The sequence below is a fragment of the Carassius gibelio genome, chromosome A25, assembly GCF_023724105.1.
Source record: "Carassius gibelio isolate Cgi1373 ecotype wild population from Czech Republic chromosome A25, carGib1.2-hapl.c, whole genome shotgun sequence".
Lineage (NCBI taxonomy): Eukaryota > Metazoa > Chordata > Actinopteri > Cypriniformes > Cyprinidae > Carassius > Carassius gibelio.
Genome location: NC_068395.1, coordinates 19,450,189 through 19,464,376, shown reverse-complemented (window position 1 = coordinate 19,464,376; position 14,188 = coordinate 19,450,189). Strand labels below are relative to the sequence as shown.

At 36.4% G+C, this 14,188-nt stretch overlaps 1 protein-coding gene and 6 non-coding genes across 9 annotated transcripts in view; all 7 read left to right on the top strand.

The window, feature by feature from the left end:
• Positions 1-14,188, top strand: part of LOC127947410 (glutamic acid-rich protein-like) — a 255,412-nt gene that overhangs the window by 19,615 nt on the left and 221,609 nt on the right. The gene's annotated exons all lie outside the window — the stretch shown is intronic.
• Positions 5,725-5,843, top strand: LOC127947584 (5S ribosomal RNA). Its single transcript, XR_008151381.1, has one exon. It is a non-coding gene; the product is annotated as a 5S ribosomal RNA (ribosomal RNA).
• Positions 6,213-6,331, top strand: LOC127947548 (5S ribosomal RNA). Its single transcript, XR_008151346.1, has one exon. It is a non-coding gene; the product is annotated as a 5S ribosomal RNA (ribosomal RNA).
• On the top strand, positions 6,821-6,939 carry LOC127948070 (5S ribosomal RNA). Its single transcript, XR_008151818.1, has one exon. It is a non-coding gene; the product is annotated as a 5S ribosomal RNA (ribosomal RNA).
• LOC127947662 (5S ribosomal RNA) lies at positions 7,583-7,701 on the top strand. Its single transcript, XR_008151456.1, has one exon. It is a non-coding gene; the product is annotated as a 5S ribosomal RNA (ribosomal RNA).
• On the top strand, positions 8,067-8,185 carry LOC127947985 (5S ribosomal RNA). The gene has a single exon (XR_008151732.1). It is a non-coding gene; the product is annotated as a 5S ribosomal RNA (ribosomal RNA).
• On the top strand, positions 8,697-8,815 carry LOC127947697 (5S ribosomal RNA). The gene has a single exon (XR_008151490.1). It is a non-coding gene; the product is annotated as a 5S ribosomal RNA (ribosomal RNA).

Genomic DNA, 14,188 nt, shown 5'->3' with positions numbered 1-14,188 from the left:
AACGAGAAAAGGATGGGCCTGAAAGGAGATATAAAAGAACCTACACCAAAGAAGCTACAGTAGTAGTGGATTTGACTGAAGTGCATGAAGGTAAAGCTGAAGACATAATACAAGCGCTGAAAGATAAGTTGGATGTGACAAAAATATTGGCTGTAAGACCCAAAATGATGAAGGAGTACGAAATTACGTTTGAAAAGGAAGAAGATATTGAAAATCTGAACGAAGGATTGATGATTAAAGGAAAACTATGTGAAATTAAAAAATTGAATAACAGAGAATTTGTTGTCTCGTTCATGCATTTGCCCGCTTACCTGGATGATGCAGAGATTCTACAGAAGCTGGAGGGATGGGGGGTTACTCCTGTCTCTCAGATAAGAAGAAGATTTTATACCGGCACCAACATAGAAGATGGAACGAGGTTCCTTAAGGTACAGTTCCCAAAAGAAGTGGCCTCCTTGCCCTACAGTACTCGAATTGAAATGGAGGATGGTCCTCAGTACTATAGAGTGATACATAGCAAGCAGGTGAAAACCTGCAGGTTGTGTATGAGCCCTGATCATGTGATGAAGGACTGTCCAGACTTTAAATGTTACAAATGCTCGGAAACAGGCCACTTCGCGAGGGACTGTAAGGTGGTGAGGTGTCCAGAATGCAATTGTGTACTGGACAAATGCGAGTGCTGGTATGGAGACCAGCACAATGAAGAAGAGAAGGGGAGTGGGCAGATGCATGAGACAGACAATGAAGAAGAGCAAAGGGAAGACACTGGATCAAGGCAAAGAGAGGACAATGTAAGCAAGGACAATGACAATGAGATTGAAAAGACTGAGTTAACACAGGAGGTACAGATGGAGTTTAATGAAGTTGGACAAGCAGGAACAGAGGAGCCAGAAGAGACTGAATGGATAGGTGAGACGGAAAGAAAAGACAAAGACAGTGAAAACCTGGGCGGAGACAGCACTGCAGGAACATCCAATAAAAGAAGAAGAAAAGTTAAGGTAATACCCAATTTGGAGAAAGCTAAAAATAAAATGTGTAAACAAAGTAATGAGGTGAAACAAGACTGTGGAAGAAGTGCAAAAGAGGGGGAGGAAATAGGATAACAAAATTATGATGCTAAAGTTTGTACTTTTATCTTTTTTAATTGTGTTGAAAATTGTTACTTTTAATGCAAGAGGGTTAATGAATGGTGTGAAATTTGAAAAAGTCAAGGAACTGTGCAGGGATGAAGATGTGATTTTATTGCAAGAAACAAATTGGAAAGAGAGTGTAATGGAGGATTTTAAAAAAAGATGGGAAGGGGAATTATTTTTTAATAATGCGGAGGGAAAAATAGGAGGAGGAGTTGCGATGTTAATAAGAAAAGATAGAGGTATCAGGTCAAAGCAAATGTATAATGACACAAAAGGAAAATGCATGGCTGTAGAAATTAAGATGGATGAAGATGATTTTATTTTAGTAAACGTACATGCTCCAAATGAAGAAATAGAAAAGAAAAAATATTTTAAGATAATAGCTGAGTTAATGGAAAAATGGAAGAGGGTAATAATTGCGGGGGATTTTAACACTGTTTTTAGTAAAATGGATATGGCTAACGGAATGGTTTTTAAATCGGATGGGGGAAGAAAGGAGTTAATGTCATTGATGGGAGAGTATAACATGATTGATGTGTGGAGAGAAAGAAATGGGAAAAAGAGGGAATTTACAAGAAGACAGCTGGTAGGGAATTTTATGTGTCAAACTAGGATAGACTACTTTTTATGTACTAGGAATTTGGAATGTTTTATTGATGGAGTGTTTTATAAAGAAACGACCTTAAGTGATCACAAAATGGTGCAAATGAGAATGGATTTTAAAAAGGAAATGAGGGGACCAGGGGTATGGATTTTAAACACTGAAGTTTTAAAGGAAGAAAGTTTTAAAAAAGAGATAGAAAATAAATTTGATGAGGGGAAAAAAGACTTGATGTACATAGAAGATAAAAGGCAATGGTGGGAAAACATGAAATATGACATAAAGAAATATGTAATGAATTACTGTAAATTGTTACAAAAGGTAAAAAGAACAAAGGAACAAGAAATAAGAAAGACGTTAAGAGAGGAGTTGAATAAAAATGAAGTTAACGTGCCAAGAGTAATTGAAGTGGAGGAAAAGTTGAGGAAAATAGAAGAAGGGAAATATAAAGGGGCGACGTTAAGAAGTAAAGCTAAGTATACAGTAGAAGGGGAGAAATGTAGTAGATTCTTTTTTAACCTTGAGAAAAGCAGGGCGAAGGCGGGAATAATTAAAGAACTTAGGAATAAGGAAGGACAAGCTGTTTTAAGCACGGAAGGGATTTTAAAGGAAATAAGCACATATTATGAAGAACTTTTTAGATCAGAGGAAGGGGATGAGGAAAAAAGGAACATTTTGTTACAACAGATAACACAAAAAGTCGGTGAGGGGGATAAGAAGGAATGTGATAGGGGAATAACAACTGAGGAAATTATACAAGCAATAAATCAGCTAAGTGTGAAGAAATGCCCAGGAATAGATGGTATTGGAAGTGAGTTTTATAAGGTTTTTAAAGAAAAAGTAAGCCCGATTTTAAAAGAAGTCTATGAAGAGGTTTTTAAAAAAGAAAGGGTACACCCAAGAATGGGCTTAGGCTTAATGAAAATAATCTACAAGAGAAAAGGAGACAAGGCAGAACTGAGAAATTTTAGGCCCATTACAATGTTAAACACAGATTTTAAAATTTTAGCCAGGGTTTTAGCGAACAGATTAAAAAATATCATGCCAAACATAATAGAGACTAACCAGGCATATGGAGTAAAGGGGAGGGACATTGCAGATATCACGAGTAGCATAAGAGATATAATGGGGTACATAAAAGAAAAAGGAAAGGAGGCATATATAATAAGCATGGATTTCGAGAAGGCGTTTGACAGAGTGGAGCATGGGTTTTTATTGGCTGTTTTAAAACAATTTGGTTTTGGAGAGAATTTTATAAAATGGATCTCAGTTTTATACAGCGATATTTTAACAAAAGTCAAATGTAATGGTTTTTTAACGGAACCTTTTAAAGTTTTAAGGTCTATAAGACAAGGGTGTCCACTGTCAGCGAAGTTATATTCTTTGGTGGCTGAACCATTAGGGCTTTTAATAAACAGAGAGAAAAAAATAAAGGGAATAAAACTAGAAGAAAAAGAGGAACTGACTAAAATTTTCCAGTATGCTGATGATACCACAATTGTTGTTGAAAATATAGAAAGTGTTAAAGAAGTAATGGAAAAAATTAAGTGCTATTGTGAGGGATCAGGTGCAAAAATAAATGAGGAAAAAACAGTATATATGAAGTTCGGAAGGTCAGAGGTTTTAACGGGGGTTGTTAAATTCCTAGAGGTACAAGAAATGAGGATTTTAGGAGTAGGCTTAGCAAAGAATGAGAAGGAAACTGTTGATAATATGTGGGATGAGACATTGGGAGGGATGGATAGGAGACTGATTTTTTGGAGAAACAGGTTTTTAAGTTTGAAAGGAAAAATTTTAATTGTAAACATGTTAATGTTATCAAAAATGTGGAACAAATTACATGTGATGCCATTGCCAAACTGGGTTTTTAGGAGAATAAAAAAAAGTATTTTAGAATTTTTATGGGAAAAAAAGCCTCCAAGGATAGCGTACAATACGCTGATAGGAAAACCAGAAGAGGGAGGGATGGGTTTAGTGGATGTGGAACAGAAGATGAAAAGCATGAGGGTTAAAGTGGTTAAGAAATATTTGGATGATAAGAAGAGAGATGAATGGAAGAAATTGATGGGGTTTTATCTAAATAAATGTGGGAATTTTAACCTTGGAGAAAACATTTTATGGATGAAGTTGAAAAGTTGGATGATGGAGGGGATACCACAGTTTTATAAAGAGGTTTTAAATGCTTGGAGGCTTTTTTTAACAGAGGTGGATTTTAATCCGGAGGGGAGGGAAGTGATTTTAAATCAACCTCTGTTTTTAAATGACAAAATAAAGATACACGAGCGAGATATCTATTTTAAGAAGTGGCTACAAGTGGGGATTGTAAAAGTGAGAGATGTTTTATGGGAGATGAAAGAGGGATTTTTACCACTCCAAGTGATTAAAGATGCAATGGAGGAGGAGAAAGAGGATTTTAATGTCATGGTTTTAAAAAAAACTGTATGAAGATGTCAAGAAAGCAATCCCAAGGCAATGGCTAGATCAGATTAAAAAGAAGGGAGAAGGAGAAAATAAAATGATGGTATTTTTAAAATGTAAAGAAAAGAGGGTGGATTTTAATTTGTGTACTGTGAAAATGTTCTATGAGTTTTTTATAAATGGAGTTTTTAAAAAACCTGTTGCCAACCAGATTTGGTTAAGGCATTTTAATGAAATCGAAGAAAAAGACATTTGGAAGAATAGAACATGGAAATGGTTGGATGTAGATTTAGAATGTTTAGACTATTTTATCAGACAAAATGTGATCTATACAGAAATGAGATTGTGTATGATGCAGAAGGCAACAAATGCTCGATGTAAAGTCTGTAAAAAAGAAGATGAAGGTATTTTACATCTGTTCTTATTATGTGGAAAACTTAACCCATTTTTTAATGAACTGAAAAAAATTGTCAAAGAATTAAGAGAAAATGAAGAGGTTACTGACTGGAAAAGGTTTTTTATGCTGGGAATGACAGAGAACAAAGAAAATAAGAAACTTGTTAATTTGTTTTTAATCTTAGCAAAAAAAGCTATATGGAAAAGAAGAAATGTAGCCAGAAACAGAGATTGTATTTTAAATTTATGGGTGATTTTTAAACAAATGGTAGAAAGTTATGTAGAAATGTTGTACAATTATTTTAAATTGGAAGACCTGATGGAGGATTTTTATAAAATTTTTACAAATGATGTTATATGTATCTTTAAACAAAAGCATTTTTACATGCCAGGAAAAGATGATTAAGATGACATATTTTTATGTAATGTGAATTGTATTACTTAAGTTAAAAAACTTCAATGACGATGTCAGTTTGATTATGAGATGAATGAAATTGTATGACTAAGAAAATGTGTTTGTTTTGTATTAACTGAAATTCCCAATAAAAAAAAAAAAAAAAAAAAAAAAAAAGCTATGCCCGATCTCGTCTGATCTCGTAAGCTAAGCAGTTTGGGCCTGGTTAGTACTTGGATGGGAGACCGCGTGGGAATAACAGGTGCTGTAAGCTTTTTGGAAATTTTTCACTTAGTATATAATAATTTTGCCAAAAAATAGAGTCAATGCCCGATCTCTGAATATTAGCAGGTTTGGGCCTGGATAGTACATGGATGGGAGACTGCCTGGGAATACCAGGTGCTTTAAATTTTTTGGAAAATTTCACAAATTATATAATAATCTTGCAAAAAAAAAAAAAAAAAGGTCAATGCCCAATCTCTGAATCTTAGCAGGCTTAGGTCTGGTTAGTACTTGGATGAGAGACTGCCTGGGAATACCAGGTGCTTTAAAGTTTTTGGAAAATTTCACAAATTATATAATAATCTTGCAAAAAAAAAAAAAAAAAGAGTCAATGCCCAATCTCTGAATCTTAGCAGGCTTAGGTGTGGTTAGTACTTGGATGAGAGACCGGCTAGGAATACCAGGTGCTTTAAGCTTTTGGGTTTTCTTTCCTACTTATATAATGTACTGGCGATTAGATTGGATGATCTCTAAATAGCCCTCTCTTTGCAGCAGTCTTCACTTACGGCCATACCAACCTGGCTATGCCCGATCTCGTCTGATCTCAGACGTTAAGCAGGTTTGGGCCTGGTTAGTACTTGGATGGGAGACCGCCTGGGAATACCAGGTGCTGTAAGCTTTTTGGAAATTTTTCACTTAGTATATAATAATTTTGCCAAAAAATAGAGTCAATGCCCGATCTCTGAATATTAGCAGTTTTGGGCCTGGTTAGTACATGGATGGGAGACTGCCTGGGAATACCAGGTGCTTTAAACTTTTTGGAAAATTTCACAAATTATATAATAATCTTGCAAAAAAAAAAAAAAAAAAAAAGAGTCAATGCCCAATCTCTGAATCTTAGCAGGATTAGGTCTGGTTAGTACTTGGATGAGAGACCGGCTAGGAATGCCAGGTACTTTAAGCTTTTGGATTTTCTTTCTTACTTATATAATGTACTGGCGATTAGATTGGCTGATCTCTAAATAGCCCTCTCTTTGCGGCAGTCTTCGCTTACGGCCATACCAACCTGGCTATGCCCGATCTCGTCTTATCTCGGAAGCTAAGCAGGTTTGGGCCTGGTTAGTACTTGGATGGGAGACCGCCTGGGAATACCAGGTGCTGTAAGCTTTTTGGAAATTTTTCACTTAGTATATAATAATTTGGCCAAACAATAGAGTCAATGCCCGATCTCTGAATATTAGCAGGTTTGGGCCTGGTTAGTACATGGATGGGAGACTGCCTGGGAATACCAGGTGCTTTAAACGTTTTGGAACATTTCACAAATTATATAATAATTTTGCAAAAAAAAAAAAAAATATTAGCAGTTTTGGGCCTGGTTAGTACATGGATGGGAGACTGCCTGGGAATACCAGGTGCTTTAAACTTTTTGGAAAATTTCACAAATTATATAATAATCTTGCACAAAAAAAAAAAAAAAAAAAGAGTCAGTGCCCAATCTCTGAATCTTAGCAGGATTAGGTCTGGTTAGTACTTGGATGAGAGACCGGCTAGGAATGCCAGGTACTTTAAGCTTTTGGGTTTTCTTTCTTACTTATATAATGTACTGGCGATTAGATTGGCTGATCTCTAAATAGCCCTCTCTTTGCGGCAGTCTTCGCTTACGGCCATACCAACCTGGCTATGCCCGATCTCGTCTGATCTCGGAAGCTAAGCAGGTTTGGGCCTGGTTAGTACTTGGATGGGAGACCGCCTGGGAATAACAGGTGCTGTAAGCTTTTTGGAAATTTTTCACTTAGTATATAATAATTTGGCCAAACAATAGAGTCAATGCCCGATCTCTGAATATTAGCAGGTTTGGGCCTGGTTAGTACATGGATGGGAGACTGCCTGGGAATACCAGGTGCTTTAAACTTTTTGGAACATTTCACAAAGTATATAATAATCTTGCAAAAAAAAAAAAAAGAGAGTCAATGCCCAATCTCTGAATCTTAGCAGGCTTAGGTCTGGTTAGTACTTGGATGAGAGACTGCCTGGGAATACCAGGTGCTTTAAGCTTTTTGGAAAATTTCACAAATTATATAATAATTTTGCAAAAAAAAAAAGAGTCAATGCCCAATCTCTGAATCTTAGCAGGCTTAGGTGTGGTTAGTACTTGGATGAGAGACCGGCTAGGAATACCAGGTGCTTCAAGCTTTTTGGAAAATTTCACAAATTATATAATAATTTTGCAAAAAAAAAAAAAAGAGTCAATGCCCAATCTCTGAATCTTAGCAGGATTAGGTCTGGTTAGTACTTGGATGAGAGACCGGCTAGGAATGCCAGGTACTTTAAGCTTTTGGGTTTTCTTTCTTACTTATTTAATGTACTGGCGATTAGATTGGATGATCTCTAAATAGCTCTCTCTTTGCGGCAGTCTTCACTTACGGCCATACCAACCTGGCTATGCCTGATCTCGTCTGATCTCGGATGCTAAGCAGGTTTGGGCCTGTTTAGTACTTGGATGGGAGACCGCCTGGGAATACCAGGTGCTGTAAGCTTGTTGGAAATTTTTCACTTAGTATATAATAATTTGGCCAAACAATAGAGTCAATGCCCGATCTCTGAATATTAGCAGTTTTGGGCCTGGTTAGTACATGGATGGGAGACTGCCTGGGAATACCAGGTGCTTTAAACTTTTTGGAAAATTTCACAAATTATATAATAATCTTGCAAAAAAAAAAAAAAAAAGAGTCAATGCCCAATCTCTGAATCTTAGCAGGATTAGGTCTGGTTAGTACTTGGATGAGAGACCGGCTAGGAATGCCAGGTACTTTAAGCTTTTGGGTTTTCTTTCTTACTTATATAATGTACTGGCGATTAGATTGGCTGATCTCTAAATAGCAATCTCTTTGCGGCAGTCTTTGCTTACGGCCATACCAACCTGGCTATGCCCGATCTCGTCTGATCTCGGAAGCTAAGCAGGTTTGGGCTTGGTTAGTACTTGGATGGGAGACCGCCTGGGAATACCAGGTGCTGTAAGCTTTCTGGAAATTTTTCACTTAGTATATAATAATTTGGCCAAACAATAGAGTCAATGCCCGATCTCTGAATATTAGCAGGTTTGGGCCTGGTTAGTACATGGATGGGAGACTGCCTGGGAATACCAGGTGCTTTAAACTTTTTGGAAAATTTCACAAATTACATAATAATCTTGCAAAAAAAAAAAAAAGAAAGAGTCAATGCCCAATCTCTGAATCTTAGAAGGCTTAGGTCTGGTTAGTACTTGGATGAGAGACTGCCAGGGAATACCATGTGCTTTAAAGTTTTTGGAAAATTTCACAAATTATATAATAATCTTGCAAAAAAAAAAAAAAGAAAGAGTCAATGCCCAATCTCTGAATCTTAGCAGGCTTAGGTGTGGTTAGTACTTGGATGAGAGACCGGCTGGGAATACCAGGTGCTTTAAGCTTTTGGGTTTTCTTTCCTACTTATATAATGTACTGGCGATTAGATTGGATGATCTCTAAATAGCCCTCTCTTTGCAGCAGTCTTCACTTACGGCCATACCAACCTGGCTATGCCCGATCTTGTCTGATCTCAGACGCTAAGCAGGTTTGGGCCTGGTTAGTACTTGGATGGGAGACCGCCTGGGAATACCAGGTGCTGTAAGCTTTTTGGAAATTTTTCACTTAGTACATAATAATTTTGCCAAAAAATAGAGTCAATGCCCGATCTCTGAATATTAGCAGTTTTGGGCTTGGTTAGTACATGGATGGGAGACTGCCTGGGAATACCAGGTGCTTTAAACTTTTTGGAAAATTTTCACTTAGTATATAATAATTTTGCCAAAAAATAGAGTCAATGCCCGATCTCTGAATATTAGCAGGTTTGGGTCTGGTTAGTACATGGATGGGAGACTGCCTGGGAATACCAGGTGCTTTAAACTTTTTGGAAAATTTCACAAATTATATAATAATCTTGCAAAAAAAAAAAAAAGAGTCAATGCCCAATCTCTGAATCTTAGCAGGCTTAGGTCTGGTTAGTACTTGGATGACAGACTGCCTGGGAATACCAGGTGCTTTAAACTTTTTGGAAAATTTCACAAATTATATAATAATTTTGCAAAAAAAAAAAAAAAAAGAGTCAATGCCCAATCTCTGAATCTTAGCAGGCTTAGGTCTGGTTAGTACTTGGATGAGAGACCGGCTAGGAATGCCAGGTACTTTAAGCTTTTGGGTTTTCTTTCTTACTTATATAATGTACTGGCGATTAGATTGGATGATCTCTAAATAGCTCTCTCTTTGCAGCAGTCTTCACTTACGGCCATACCAACCTGAGGGCGCTAGAGAGCTAGTGTGAAACAGGAAGTGAGGTGGCTATAGAAGGGTGAAGAAGGTTCACCCAAAATTGTTTGGTGTGTTTTTGTTTTTTGGTTATTTGAGTCTTAATAATTGTTTTTTGTTTAATTTTTTGGGTTATTTGTTATTACTTGTCCTCCCAACAGCATAGCTGTTTGGGAGGGATCATTTTATTTTTATTTTTTTTTGTTTGTTTTTTGTTTTCCTTATTTTTGAAAAATGGACGGAACTACGGCAACAGACACGGACTTGGCACGAGGAACACGGCGGCAAATGGCAAACGGACTGGAAAAAACTCAACGAGAAAAGGATGGGCCTGAAAGGAGATATAAAAGAACCTTCACCAAAGAAGCTACAGTAGTAGTGGATTTGACTGAAGTGCATGAAGGTAAAGCTGAAGACATAATACAAGCGCTGAAAGATAAGTTGGATGTGACAAAAATATTGGCTGTAAGACCCAAAATGATGAAGGAGTACGAAATTACGTTTGAAAAGGAAGAAGATATTGAAAATCTGAACGAAGGATTGATGATTAAAGGAAAACTATGTGAAATTAAAAAATTGAATAACAGAGAATTTGTTGTCTCGTTCATGCATTTGCCCGCTTACCTGGATGATGCAGAGATTCTACAGAAGCTGGAGGGATGGGGGGTTACTCCTGTCTCTCAGATAAGAAGAAGATTTTATACCGGCACCAACATAGAAGATGGAACGAGGTTCCTTAAGGTACAGTTCCCAAAAGAAGTGGCCTCCTTGCCCTACAGTACTCGAATTGAAATGGAGGATGGTCCTCAGTACTATAGAGTGATACATAGCAAGCAGGTGAAAACCTGCAGGTTGTGTATGAGCCCTGATCATGTGATGAAGGACTGTCCAGACTTTAAATGTTACAAATGCTCGGAAACAGGCCACTTCGCGAGGGACTGTAAGGTGGTGAGGTGTCCAGAATGCAATTGTGTACTGGACAAATGCGAGTGCTGGTATGGAGACCAGCACAATGAAGAAGAGAAGGGGAGTGGGCAGATGCATGAGACAGACAATGAAGAAGAGCAAAGGGAAGACACTGGATCAAGGCAAAGAGAGGACAATGTAAGCAAGGACAATGACAATGAGATTGAAAAGACTGAGTTAACACAGGAGGTACAGATGGAGTTTAATGAAGTTGGACAAGCAGGAACAGAGGAGCCAGAAGAGACTGAATGGATAGGTGAGACGGAAAGAAAAGACAAAGACAGTGAAAACCTGGGCGGAGACAGCACTGCAGGAACATCCAATAAAAGAAGAAGAAAAGTTAAGGTAATACCCAATTTGGAGAAAGCTAAAAATAAAATGTGTAAACAAAGTAATGAGGTGAAACAAGACTGTGGAAGAAGTGCAAAAGAGGGGGAGGAAATAGGATAACAAAATTATGATGCTAAAGTTTGTACTTTTATCTTTTTTAATTGTGTTGAAAATTGTTACTTTTAATGCAAGAGGGTTAATGAATGGTGTGAAATTTGAAAAAGTCAAGGAACTGTGCAGGGATGAAGATGTGATTTTATTGCAAGAAACAAATTGGAAAGAGAGTGTAATGGAGGATTTTAAAAAAAGATGGGAAGGGGAATTATTTTTTAATAATGCGGAGGGAAAAATAGGAGGAGGAGTTGCGATGTTAATAAGAAAAGATAGAGGTATCAGGTCAAAGCAAATGTATAATGACACAAAAGGAAAATGCATGGCTGTAGAAATTAAGATGGATGAAGATGATTTTATTTTAGTAAACGTACATGCTCCAAATGAAGAAATAGAAAAGAAAAAATATTTTAAGATAATAGCTGAGTTAATGGAAAAATGGAAGAGGGTAATAATTGCGGGGGATTTTAACACTGTTTTTAGTAAAATGGATATGGCTAACGGAATGGTTTTTAAATCGGATGGGGGAAGAAAGGAGTTAATGTCATTGATGGGAGAGTATAACATGATTGATGTGTGGAGAGAAAGAAATGGGAAAAAGAGGGAATTTACAAGAAGACAGCTGGTAGGGAATTTTATGTGTCAAACTAGGATAGACTACTTTTTATGTACTAGGAATTTGGAATGTTTTATTGATGGAGTGTTTTATAAAGAAACGACCTTAAGTGATCACAAAATGGTGCAAATGAGAATGGATTTTAAAAAGGAAATGAGGGGACCAGGGGTATGGATTTTAAACACTGAAGTTTTAAAGGAAGAAAGTTTTAAAAAAGAGATAGAAAATAAATTTGATGAGGGGAAAAAAGACTTGATGTACATAGAAGATAAAAGGCAATGGTGGGAAAACATGAAATATGACATAAAGAAATATGTAATGAATTACTGTAAATTGTTACAAAAGGTAAAAAGAACAAAGGAACAAGAAATAAGAAAGACGTTAAGAGAGGAGTTGAATAAAAATGAAGTTAACGTGCCAAGAGTAATTGAAGTGGAGGAAAAGTTGAGGAAAATAGAAGAAGGGAAATATAAAGGGGCGACGTTAAGAAGTAAAGCTAAGTATACAGTAGAAGGGGAGAAATGTAGTAGATTCTTTTTTAACCTTGAGAAAAGCAGGGCGAAGGCGGGAATAATTAAAGAACTTAGGAATAAGGAAGGACAAGCTGTTTTAAGCACGGAAGGGATTTTAAAGGAAATAAGCACATATTATGAAGAACTTTTTAGATCAGAGGAAGGGGATGAGGAAAAAAGGAACATTTTGTTACAACAGATAACACAAAAAGTCGGTGAGGGGGATAAGAAGGAATGTGATAGGGGAATAACAACTGAGGAAATTATACAAGCAATAAATCAGCTAAGTGTGAAGAAATGCCCAGGAATAGATGGTATTGGAAGTGAGTTTTATAAGGTTTTTAAAGAAAAAGTAAGCCCGATTTTAAAAGAAGTCTATGAAGAGGTTTTTAAAAAAGAAAGGGTACACCCAAGAATGGGCTTAGGCTTAATGAAAATAATCTACAAGAGAAAAGGAGACAAGGCAGAACTGAGAAATTTTAGGCCCATTACAATGTTAAACACAGATTTTAAAATTTTAGCCAGGGTTTTAGCGAACAGATTAAAAAATATCATGCCAAACATAATAGAGACTAACCAGGCATATGGAGTAAAGGGGAGGGACATTGCAGATATCACGAGTAGCATAAGAGATATAATGGGGTACATAAAAGAAAAAGGAAAGGAGGCATATATAATAAGCATGGATTTCGAGAAGGCGTTTGACAGAGTGGAGCATGGGTTTTTATTGGCTGTTTTAAAACAATTTGGTTTTGGAGAGAATTTTATAAAATGGATCTCAGTTTTATACAGCGATATTTTAACAAAAGTCAAATGTAATGGTTTTTTAACGGAACCTTTTAAAGTTTTAAGGTCTATAAGACAAGGGTGTCCACTGTCAGCGAAGTTATATTCTTTGGTGGCTGAACCATTAGGGCTTTTAATAAACAGAGAGAAAAAAATAAAGGGAATAAAACTAGAAGAAAAAGAGGAACTGACTAAAATTTTCCAGTATGCTGATGATACCACAATTGTTGTTGAAAATATAGAAAGTGTTAAAGAAGTAATGGAAAAAATTAAGTGCTATTGTGAGGGATCAGGTGCAAAAATAAATGAGGAAAAAACAGTATATATGAAGTTCGGAAGGTCAGAGGTTTTAACGGGGGTTGTTAAATTCCTAGAGGTACAAGAAATGAGGATTTTAGGAGTAGGCTTAGCAAAGAATGAGAAGGAAACTGTTGATAATATGTGGGATGAGACATTGGGAGAGATGGATAGGAGACTGATTTTTTGGAGAAACAGGTTTTTAAGTTTGAAAGGAAAAATTTTAATTGTAAACATGTTAATGTTATCAAAAATGTGGAACAAATTACATGTGATGCCATTGCCAAACTGGGTTTTTAGGAGAATAAAAAAAAGTATTTTAGAATTTTTATGGGAAAAAAAGCCTCCAAGGATAGCGTACAATACGCTGATAGGAAAACCAGAAGAGGGAGGGATGGGTTTAGTGGATGTGGAACAGAAGATGAAAAGCATGAGGGTTAAAGTGGTTAAGAAATATTTGGATGATAAGAAGAGAGATGAATGGAAGAAATTGATGGGGTTTTATCTAAATAAATGTGGGAATTTTAACCTTGGAGAAAACATTTTATGGATGAAGTTGAAAAGTTGGATGATGGAGGGGATACCACAGTTTTATAAAGAGGTTTTAAATGCTTGGAGGCTTTTTTTAACAGAGGTGGATTTTAATCCGGAGGGGAGGGAAGTGATTTTAAATCAACCTCTGTTTTTAAATGACAAAATAAAGATACACGAGCGAGATATCTATTTTAAGAAGTGGCTACAAGTGGGGATTGTAAAAGTGAGAGATGTTTTATGGGAGATGAAAGAGGGATTTTTACCACTCCAAGTGATTAAAGATGCAATGGAGGAGGAGAAAGAGGATTTTAATGTCATGGTTTTAAAAAAACTGTATGAAGATGTCAAGAAAGCAATCCCAAGGCAATGGCTAGATCAGATTAAAAAGAAGGGAGAAGGAGAAAATAAAATGATGGTGTTTTTAAAATGTAAAGAAAAGAGGGTGGATTTTAATTTGTGTACTGTGAAAATGTTCTATGAGTTTTTTATAAATGGAGTTTTTAAAAAACCTGTTGCCAACCAGATTTGGTTAAGGCATTTTAATGAAATC